Source organism: Nilaparvata lugens, chromosome 4 (genome assembly GCF_014356525.2).
Source record: "Nilaparvata lugens isolate BPH chromosome 4, ASM1435652v1, whole genome shotgun sequence".
Taxonomy (NCBI): domain Eukaryota; kingdom Metazoa; phylum Arthropoda; class Insecta; order Hemiptera; family Delphacidae; genus Nilaparvata; species Nilaparvata lugens.
In genome coordinates this window covers 63,914,645-63,926,551 of record NC_052507.1, presented here as the reverse complement: position 1 = coordinate 63,926,551, position 11,907 = coordinate 63,914,645, and positions in this window count along the sequence as shown.

The window sequence follows — 11,907 nt, the reverse complement described above, 5'->3', positions numbered from 1 at the left end:
CTCAGGTCAATCTTTATCTATGGTGCAAATTCAAGTCAAATCTGAGATACTTTTTGTTTCAGTGTGTTTCATGATGGTTAGTCCATGCTTTTTCTCAATTTTATGTGAAAAATGAAAATCGCTCAAACTTCGTAATCTTATGGTCTTCGATGCTAGAAACACGAATCTGGATTCATATTTGCAAAATTCCTTACCGTTCAGGAGATGACAATTTGAAAAATTGCAAATTTTATGTTTGAAGCTTCATAACTCACCCTGTAAAGTAGCTGGGAGTGCCAAATTTGGCTCTGACATTTCTCAGGTCAACCTTTATCTATGGTGCAAATTTAAGCCAAATCTGAAATACTTTTTGTTTCAGTGTAGGGTGCCAAATTTGGCTCCGACATTTCTCAGGTCAATCTTTATCTATAGTGCAAATTCAAGCCAAATCTGAGATACTTTTTGTTTCAGTGTGATACTTTTTGTTTCTCATTTTTATGTGAAAAATGAAAATTGCTCAAACTTCATAATCTTATGGTCTTCGATGCTAGAAACACAAATTTTGAATCATATTTGCAAAATTCCTTACCTTTCAGGAGATAGGAACATTTGAACATTTTATGCTAGCAGCTTCAGAACTGATCCTGTATAGTAGCTGGGGGTGCCAAGTTTGGCTCCGACATTTCTCAGGTCAGGCTTTATCTGTAGTGCAAATTTCTGTCAAATGCGAGATATTTTCTGTTACAATGTGGTTCACGATGGTTAGTTAGTACATGCTTTTTCTCATTTTTATGTGAAAAATAAAAATCGCTCAAACTTCGTGATCTTATGGTCTTTCATGCTAGAAACATGAATATGGAATCATATTTGCAAAATTCCTTACCGTTCAGGAGATATGACCATTTGAAAATTTGTAGATTTTATGTTTGCAGCTTCATAACTCACTCTGTATAGTAGCTGAGGGTGCCAAATTTGGCTCCGACATTTCTCAGGTCAATCTTTATCTATAGTGCAAATTCAAGCCAAATCTGAGATACTTTTTGTTTCAGTGTGATACTTTTTGTTTCTCATTTTTATGTGAAAAATGAAAATCGCTCAAACTTCGTAATCTTATGGTCTTCGATGCTAGAAACACAAATTTTGAATCATATTTGCAAAATTCCTTACCTTTCAGGAGATAGGAGCATTTGAAAATTTTATGCTTGCAGCTTCAGAACTGATCCTGTATAGTAGCTGGGGGTGCCAAGTTTGGCTCCGACATTTCTCAGGTCAGGCTTTATCTGTAGTGCAAATTTCTGTCAAATGCGAGATATTTTCTGTTACAGTGTGGTTCACGATGGTTAGTCCATGGATTTCATCAAATTTTAGTGAAAAATTGAAATCGCTCAAACTTCGTATTCTTATAGTCTTTGATGCGAGGAACACGAATCTGGAATCATATTTGCAAAATTCCTCACCGTTCAGGTGATATGACAATTTGAAAATTTGCAAATTTTATGTTTTCAGCTTCATAACTCACCCTGTAAAGTAGCTGGGGGTGCCAAAATTGGCTCTGACATTTCTCAGGTCAAGCTTTTTCTATGGTGCAAATTTAAGCCAAATATGAGATACTTTTTGTTTCAGTGTGTTTCACGATGGTTAGTTAGTCCATGCTTTTTCTCATTTTTATGTGAAAAATAAAAATCGCTCAAACTTCGTAATCTTATGGTCTTCGATGCTAGAAACACGAATCTGGAATCATATTTGCAAAATTCCTTACCGTTCAGGAGATGACAATTTGAAAATTTGAAGATTTTATGTTTGCAGCTTCATAACTCACCCTGTAAAGTAGCTGGGGGTGCCAAAATTGGCTCTGACATTTCTCAGGTCAAGCTTTTTCTATGGTGCAAATTTAAGCCAAATATGAGATACTTTTTGTTTCAGTGTGCTGAAGTATCTCAGATTTGGCTTGAATTTGCACTATAGATAAAGATTGACCTGAGAAATGTCGGAGCCAAATTTGGCACCCTCAGCCCTCAGCTACTATACATGATGAGTTATGAAGATGCAAACATAAAATTTGTTAGTCCATGCTTTTTCTCATTTTTATGTGAAAAATAAAAATCGCTCAAACTTCGTGATCTTATGGTCTTTCATGCGAGAAACACAAATCTGGAATCATATTTGCGAAATTCCTTACCGTTCAGGAGATAAGACAATATTTGAAAATTTGTAAATTCTATGTTTGCAGCTTCATAACTCACCCTGTAAAATAGCTGGGGGTGCCAAAATTGGCTCTGACAATTCTCAGGTCAAGATTCATCTATGGTGCATATTTCAGACAAATCTGAGATACTTTTTGTTTCATGGTTTTTCTCAATTTGTTGTGAACAATAAAAATCGCTCAAACTACTTGATCTCATGGTCTTTGATGCGAGGAACACGAGAATCTGGAATCAGATTTGCAACATTCAGGAGATATAACCATTTGAAAATTTGAAATTTTATTCTTGCAGCTCTTTAAATCACTCCGTATAAGAGCTAGTAGTGATTTCCTATTAGCATAAACAGTCCTCAAAAATTGCAATAAAAATCGTGTTCATATTGAAGCACTGATAAGGATTAGGATAACATTGATAAACAAATGTAAAATCAAATTGTTTTTATTAAAATAAGCAAACATGAGAACTCTAAGGCATTGACAAATATGTCTTCAACTTTGAACATTCATTATCAATTACTTAATAACCTGAGGAGATTAAGGCATCACATGTGTATCACAAAAAACTACTGATAAAACCTGGAAAGTTGTACTATTTTCATTTTATAAAAGCAGCTAACATTAAAGCACAGTTGCACAAAAGCCTGTTGAATTTTAACAGTTGTCAAATACGACAAGAACCAATCAGAGAAGCCTCCTTTTCTAAAAACCCTTCTCTGAATTATTGTTCTCGCGGCATTTAATCATGATTAAAACTTGACAGGATTTTGTGCAATCAGGCCTAAAACTCTTTAAAAGCGTATTCTAAGCTGTTAAAACATCTACACCTATGAACAGATCATGGTTTAATAATAGCATAGAGAAAATATCCCATGGTATAGATCGTTTATGTTCCAAATTCAAGCCGATTTTTTGTTAACTCAAGCCGACTACTGTCTATTATTACTGTTTTGTTGGGGTGAGAGTGTGAGAACGGCACAGTATAAGAGACTACCAGCGTCACAAAGCTTCACGAGAAAGAACTATTAGGACTATCGGCTTGAGTTAACAGTGAAATTCTTTATCGATTCATACAATAGGTACATCACCAAAATGATAGGGAGAGAAAAAAATAAGGTAACCTTGTGCTATTCCTTTCCCAAATTTAGATAAGGTTACACCATAGATATGTAGACTATAGAATATGTAAACTATAAGGTTACACCATATATAGATAACAATAGCGTAAGTAGACATCCCATGGTATAGGGTGTTTATGTCGCAACTTTTACTGTTATCTCAATCCGATTATTGTCGATTTTAACTGTATGAACGGCACAATATGAGAGACTACCAGCGTCATAAAGCTTCACAGGAAATAACTACGTGGACTATCAGCTTGAGATAACAGTAAAAGTTGCGACATAAACACCCTATACCATGGGATATCTACTTATGGTATTGTTTCTCTATGGTTACACATAGTCCGTTTTGATTGCTAGTTGAAAAATAATCCCCAAGTACCCTTTTTAAAAAAAGTGTATTTCTCTATAGAATACATCACGGGAAACAACGGTCCACAAATGTACGAGACTCCACTACTTTCTGTTAAGGTTAAGTCTTTTAGTTGTTCACTTCACATAATTTTCAGGCCTTAACTATTCTCACAAAGTAGATTTTTGACAGAGCGAAGTGAGGTCTAAGATTCAAGTCGACGGTTTGGCATTTCTCTTAATGTTTACATGTTCATATGTTGCGCATTTACGGCGGAAAATAGATTTTCATGAAATTTGACAGGTATTTTACTTTTTTAATTGCGCGTCGACGTACATACAAGGTTTTTTGAAATTTTGCATTTCAAGGATAATATAAAAGGAAAAAGGAGCCTCCTTCATACGCCAATATTAGAGTAAAAATCAGACTATAGAATTATTCATCATAAATCAGCTGTCTAGTGGACTATAATACTACCCGTTCAAAAACATTGAACATCTTGAAAATGTATCTTTCCATCAACGTTGTAGACAGTTGCAGCCAGACCTGATAACAGCGCTCACACTCACATTCCGGGACGACACGTCACGGTACGATAGGACAGAAAGCTCTATATTTATTTAGGATTTTTTCTAGACATTTTAAATTGATGAATTATTAATTAATTTTTGGGAAAACATAACAGGTCAATGTAATTTACTGAGCGCGGTTTGGCATTTCTCTTAATGTTTACATGTTCATATGTTGCGCATTTACGGCGGAACGTGGTAATAGATTTTCATGAAATTTGACAGGTATCTTCCTTTTTTAATTGCGCGTCGACGTATATACAAGGTTTTTTGAAATTTTGCATTTCAAGGATAATATAATAGGAAAAAGGAGCCTCCTTCATACGCCAATATTAGAGTAAAAATCAGACTATAGGATTATTCATCATAAATCAGCTGACAAGTGATTACACAGATGTGTGGAGAAGCCAGTCTATTGCCGTATTTCCATAAGGTCTATAGTTTCAATCAAAGACATTAAAGAGGTATGCATCTTTAAGCTGGGTTTACACCAAGATGTTAATAACTTAATCCTTATAGATTCTATTAGATTGAACGCAAGTTGACAAACACACATGTTCATCATGTGTATGATAAGTTATGTTCAATCCAATATAATCTATAAGGATTGAGTTGTTAACATTGTGTTAATAAATTTGGTCTAATCGCAGCTTTAAGGTCTTTGGTTTCAATATTTTGTTTTGCAGTCATGGTATTATTATGCGTGTCCATCAGTATCAGTATTCTCACATTCGAAAAAACTTATTAAATAGGTGATTAAAAATAATCAAATGAACTAAATAATGCTGAAGAAATTATAATATTTTTGATTGAAAAAAATTAATTTTCATTAGATGGAAAGATTATCACGGAACTGGATGAATATTATATAAATTCTGGAATAGAAATATATTCTATTCATTGTTTAATTTAAAATAAATATTAATAAATCATGGAATACAAATTCAAACGTGAACTGATTTTGTTAACATTTAAAACAGTTGACATCAGGTACTTGTGGATGAGAATACTGCGTGAGGTCTACAGTTCAAAGAACTACTAGTCTAAATTTGGGAGACAAATAGCACAAGGTTACCTTATTTTTTCTCCCCCTATCATTTTGGTCATGTGCTTATTGATTGTGCTAATCAATAGAATAGGGGACGCGCTACCTGACCACTGATGGTATTATCATAGCCACCTCTAATACAAGGCCGCGGCCTACGATATTGCGGCCTTGTATTAGAGGTTGGAATGGTATTGTACAATGAAGGCTCAAAAATGTTCATTCTCCAACTCTCGACTATAGTGAGGTCCACGTTATAATAGCAGTGGAGAAAGATAGGAGAACAACTTTGCCGATCCTCCGTCTTGTCAATGCCTTCTATGGAGGGTAACTGATACCGATTTATTGATTCAAACGTGAACTGATTTTGTTAACATTTAAAACAGTTGACATCAGGTACTTGTGGATGAGAATACTGCGTGAGGTATACTGTTCACAGAACTACTAGTTAAATTTAGATGCTTCAAAACCAAATATAGAAGAAATATTTCACATTATTATCAAAATTAAGTCTTAAATAGAAAATATTCAAATATTAAAGAAATAATTTTCCAAATATATTTGAAACATAAACGCCATATGCCATGGGGTATCTTCTTGCGCTATATTTTCTCTATGATAAATAGGTACTTGTTAACCAGAGGCGATCGAAGACATCAAATATTGAATAAGAAAACATAATTTTAATAATATTATAGAACAGTTTGAAAACTGTTATCGATTATACTGTAGAATACGAGAACTGGAGCACTGTTTCTTCTCACTGTATTGGTCAGTTCCTGAACACGTTCTGAAATTCTCTCCAGGTACTTCTTGTGTCGTGGAAATCTGTTGAAAGAAATAAATGAATAAATTATGATTTTCTAAAACTATACTGACATGTATAGTCCGCCTTACTCGCCTATAGTGAGGTCCACGTTATAATGGCAGTGTTTGATTAGCAATGGTATTGCTGTCCTTGTCTATCATTCAACAAAGCTCATAGAGCTATCTCTTTCTCGCTTTGCTCTGTTCCAGATCGTGTTTCAACAATGTAGAATAAATAATTAATTAACAAAATTTTTCATCTAAATTATGAAATTATTTGGAGTGATCAGTGGTCTAGTGGATAGAGAGCTTGCGTAGCAGTATAGAGATCCCGGGTTCGAACCCTTTCACAACCAAAAGTTTTTTAACCAGATCAATCCCGTGTTATCGGATGGGCACGTTAACTGTCGGTCCCGGCTGAAGTATGACAGTCGTAAGGCCCATTGACGGCTCAAATTATATATTCAGGCGGTGGGACCTTCCCGCAAGGGACTCTCCACCAACAAAAGCCATACGAATTTACTTTTTTTACTATGAAATTATTGAAAATATAATTTCTTGCTTAATAAAATTTAATTGATTATTTTAAACGAGAATGAACAGTTTATTTTACATCAATCAACCTGTTCAGCTTCCGTCTATAGAAGGCATTGACAAGACAAAGGATTGGCAACGTTGTTCTCCTATCTTTCTCCACTACCATTATAACGTGGATATCACTATAGCAGAGCTTTGAATGTGAACTATAGTGAGATATATTTATTTATTTATTTATAATATAGCAGGTAACCTGTGCTCCATCAGGGTCTAATTAAAAACTTGACAACCTGGACCAACGGAGATATTGAATAATTTAAAATAGACCTATAATCCTCGGTAAATTAAGAATCTAAATGCGAAATTTCAAGTCAATCAGTCCAGTAGTTCAGACGTGATGATGCGTCATTCGTGAATTTCCCATCCCATACGTGTATAAGCCAGTTCTTTCCTTTATAATGTTATAGACTAGCATGTAACCCGTACTCTTCAAGTATCTAATTTAAAACTTGACAAACTGAAATCTTAAAGAATTTAAAATAGGTCTACAACCATCATCGGTAAATTAAGAATCTATATGCGAAATTTCAAGTAATCAGTTGAGTCAGTTAGTTTAATTTTCGTCATATAACACTACAAAAATCAAGCTAAGCTTGGTAGTATAAGACACGTCAAAAATATTGATTACAGTACTCAAAAAAAAACTAATATTATAAAAGAGAAAATAGTGAAGAAAATCAGAAAATACAAAGGTGTTAAAATATGATTGTTAAAAAAATGCTTACACGCGCCAACAGTTAAATCTTTCCTCTAAACTGTACGGAGATGCATCAATCAATTTAGCTTTTATTGCATTCTCAAACCTTTCTGAGCTCTCAATACATTTTATTTCAGTAGAAAGAGAGTTATAAGCTCTTAGTCCACTATAATGTGGCCCTTTCTCTAAGCTTGCGGTTCTGTGTTGCGGGTAGTGAAGATGACCTATCTGGTTTCTAGTATTGTAACTTTGATGGATATGACTCTCTCTCAATATCTTCTCGTTTTTCTTTGTCATAGTTGCAATTTCTAGGAAGTACAATGCAGGAACTGTTAGAATCCTAAGTCTTTTGAAAGTGTTTTTACAGGATTCATAAGGCTTCAAGTTGTCAACAATTCTGAGGGCTTTTTTTGAGTAATTGAGACGTGATAATGCGTCATTTGTGAATTCCCTATCCCATACTTGCATAATCCAATTCTTGTTTTTTTCCTTATGGCTACTATTGAATGTAAATAAAAATATAGATCTGAGTTACTTTTTGACCGAAGCGAAGCTGAGGTCTTAGTTTCGACTCGATCGGTTTTTTTCTGTTTGTTTGTTTGTACTGCAGATACAGTGGTAGTTATTGTTCAATTTGGATGAAATTTGGTATGCGAGTTTTTTGAAACAAGGTGCACAAACGTATGTGTAACGATTTTTGATAAGACCTCTGTTTTTTTTTTAATATTTAAAAAACCGCAAACTAACCTCCATCCAGAAAGGATGTGTCTTTGAAGATACAGCAATTCATTTTCATACTTTTTCGCATCTATTTTTACGAGCACATTGTGGTCGAGTCAGTTAGACCGTGGTTTCTCACACTGTGGGACCCAGGTTCAAATCTCGTTCCTACCAGATTTTTTTTGCAGATGATACTAATATTGTTTTATCTTATTCCAATAATATATCATTATAAAATAAATTATTATGATTAGATAGAATAATTAAATTGAATCATCTTATTATTATTATTATTATTATTATTATTATTATTATTATTATTATTATTATTAAATTGATTTATCAAATTAATTGGATAAGTTATTTTTAAAAAATCTTTATTGTATTGGAGTCCAACACTGCAGTTGTAGAGAAAAAATTGTATATAAAGGTAAACTTTTCCTTTTTGTGTAGTTGAGAAGTTGATATTGTGGAAATTATTCACATTAAATTAAAAAGACTAAGAAATTGTCAAAAAACCACAGATTTATTGATACTTAGAAAGACCGGTTTCGGTAATTACACCATTGTCAATCTCTGATAAACTCTGATAAAGACCGAAACCGGTCTTTCCAAGTATCAATAAATCTGTGTTTTTTTGACAATTTCTTAGTCTTTTTCATTTAAAAGGTATGTATTCATGTATTTGATATAAAGGTACCTCCTTGATAAATCCGGTGTCCCTGGAAACAGTGTCTCTAGAACTTTCAATGGAGAAAATAATAGATGACATGGCTAAATCTTCACAATATTCTGTATTTACTGTACTGGCCCTTCTCATTAGATTGAAAGTTGTATTCATGAGCGAGGTCTACTGTTCGCAGAACTACTAGTTTAAATTATTTCGTCACGACATGTTTCTGCTACTAATGCAGAACATTTTCAAGAAAATAGCATTAGTAACCGAAACATGTCTATAATTTAAAGGTACTCAGATTTATATTTTTATTTAAAGCCAATTCTTTCCTTTATAATATATTGAAGATGATCACCTTTTAATAGCAGATGAGAGATCAAGTTGAGCACGATCGACATTAGTCAGGGAAGCCAGCGACCTGATTGCTTCCGACTCCAGACTGAGAACTAGGATCTCCACACGGGCTCGACCTGACAACTTTTGCAGCATTCCATTGACGCTGTTCAGCACCTACAGTAGACAATAAACCCAATTAGAAGTGTCATTCCATTTAAAATAATCAAGAACAAGTCAAGAAGAGTTTGGAGTATTGCTGTGAAATTATTGATATTGTACTGTAATTATAAAGTGTACAATAAACTCAATTATAAGTGTAAAATAATTGAGCAGAATTCATGAGGAACTTGAAGTATTGAAGTGAAATTATTAGATACTGGCAGGTCCGCAGTTTCGAAATTGTCGGCCGAGCGGCTACCGAAGAACGGAAAGATGATAATGATTCAAGAGCATGTTGTGATCATATGATTTAGCATCTAAAGTTACCAGATCTAATAAACAGGTCACCCTGTGATAAATTGTGTACTGGTATTAAAACGGTAGTTTGGAGTTGAAATGTAGTTTATTGGTACCAGCTGTAGATAATGGTTCCTTAGAAGACCTATACAAATAATTATCAGTCCCCTATCATTGAGAAACTGGAAAATGTTGGAAAAAATTATTCACCTCATGAAAGAGAGTTGTTCATATTGCATCATTAATTACTGAAGAATGACAGAATAAACTAAAAAAATTTAGAATTTAACTTAGCCTATATTCATCCTAAAATGGAAGATGGAAACACACATAACTGCACCGATCCCGCGCCGACATACGGCCGAGTGTCGGACATACTACGGCGAGTGATAAAGCAATGGCTTTCAAACGTGTAGGGAGACATACTACCGCACCGCGCCAGCACCGTCGCCGTGTTTGTTGCCCGCGCCGTCACCGACTAGTTCAATCTACTTTTTGATAGTGACGGTGCGGCCTCGTACGGAGATACGGAATTTCCCAGTTTTGTACGATCAAAGTCACCGAGAAAAATCCAATTCACATGAGCCAAAAAATGATCAACTCCCTGCCGCACCATCTTACGGACACTGACAATAGAGTGCAGCTCAAGAAAAAATTGAAGGACTGGCTGGCTGATAAGTGTTTTTATGATATGAATGACTTTTTGTTGTGATTTTATTTTTTATTTTTGTAATATGTGACGATTGCCAAATAATTTTATTGTTGTACATGCAAAGAGTAATAAATTCAAATTCAAAGTAATGAGAAATATAGTTTAAAAGAAAAGTAAGTTAAATCAAGAATAAAAGTATTAAAAAAGTTAAGCCAAAGGTATAATAGACTTGAAATAATAGATGATAAAATAAACAACAAAAAGTATAAAATAAAGAACCCGTGACTGTGTCTTAAATTTTAAATTTAATAGTATATTTTGCACCTCGGGCCGAAAATGAGACTTTTCCGGCTCGAAATCGGTTTTCGAGTCCGAGGCCGTAGGCCGAGGACTAGAAAAGATTGAGAGCCGGAAAAAACATTTTTGCCCATGGTGAGAACGTTATTTTTCGCCACACAGAAAAATAAACAATATAAATATGAGAATAATTGTTTATTAGGCACTTCCGAAAGCAAAACAGGAAGGTCATAGCTCTAGTAAATCTGAATATCAGGAAATTGTCCAAGTACTTTTATTTTTTATTCTGATTTGTCTAAATAACCTAAAAGATTATGTTCAATTATGTAAGAGGTTGAGTTTATACTTTTTATTCTTCCAAATGACAATAAGATGATATTATTATAAATGTTTTGATTCTTGAATAATTCAAGATGGCGGCTAAAATGGCGAAAATGTTGTCAAAACAGGATTTTCGACATTTTTCCGAAAACGGCTCCAACGATTTCGATCAAATATATACCTAAAATAGACATTGATAAGCTCTATCAACTGCCACAAGTCCCATATCTGTAGAAAGTTCAGGAGCTCCGCCCCATGTATGCAAAGTTTGATTTTTAGATTCCCAATTATCAGGCTTCAAATACAATTTAAACAAAAAAATTCAAGAGGAAAAGATTGAGCATAAAAATCTCTTCATGCGCTGTACGTCGAAAAATGAATCCTCCAAAGAAAACCCTGCATGTTTTCTGGTGCGTTTTTCCATATGCATGAGGTAACAAGCTAGAACTATATAAAATAGATTTTTTCATGACTACTTCAAGATAGAGACTTTTAAATTGTCTCAATCTCTTCGTTACAACAAGCCGAATAAGAATATTGATGATGGAAACAACGAAAATATTCGACATTGTTGAAAAATTCAAGATGGCGGTCATTATTGACAGAAATTTCTATATCGCTTGCTATTCAGTTATTGTGAGAAATAACGGATTGGTTTTATCACCAAAGTGTTTAGAATTAACCAAAATATGATGCTCGAGAGAAACGTCTCATTTCGACAACTCTTTTCATGATTTATTCAACTACAAAAACTTTAAACATACATTTTTCGGGGACAATATCTCACTTTCCCGCTCTGTATTCGCAGTAGACATGCTCTAGTATTATTGGTACAGTGTTGTAGAATATTTCATAAGCTTCAAAATGTCATTTCAACAATTAGAAAATCGTGTAATGATTCAATGATTTTATTATGATTCAATTATTTTATTAAAGCTAGAAAATACATACAGTACACTAGGCCATGTCATTACAATAAAATTTCTAACAGAATTACAATAACAATACATAAATAAAGATAATACACAACATGCAATGCAAGAGCAGGCTTCAAAGCTATTCGGTTTTTCACAAAAAAGTAA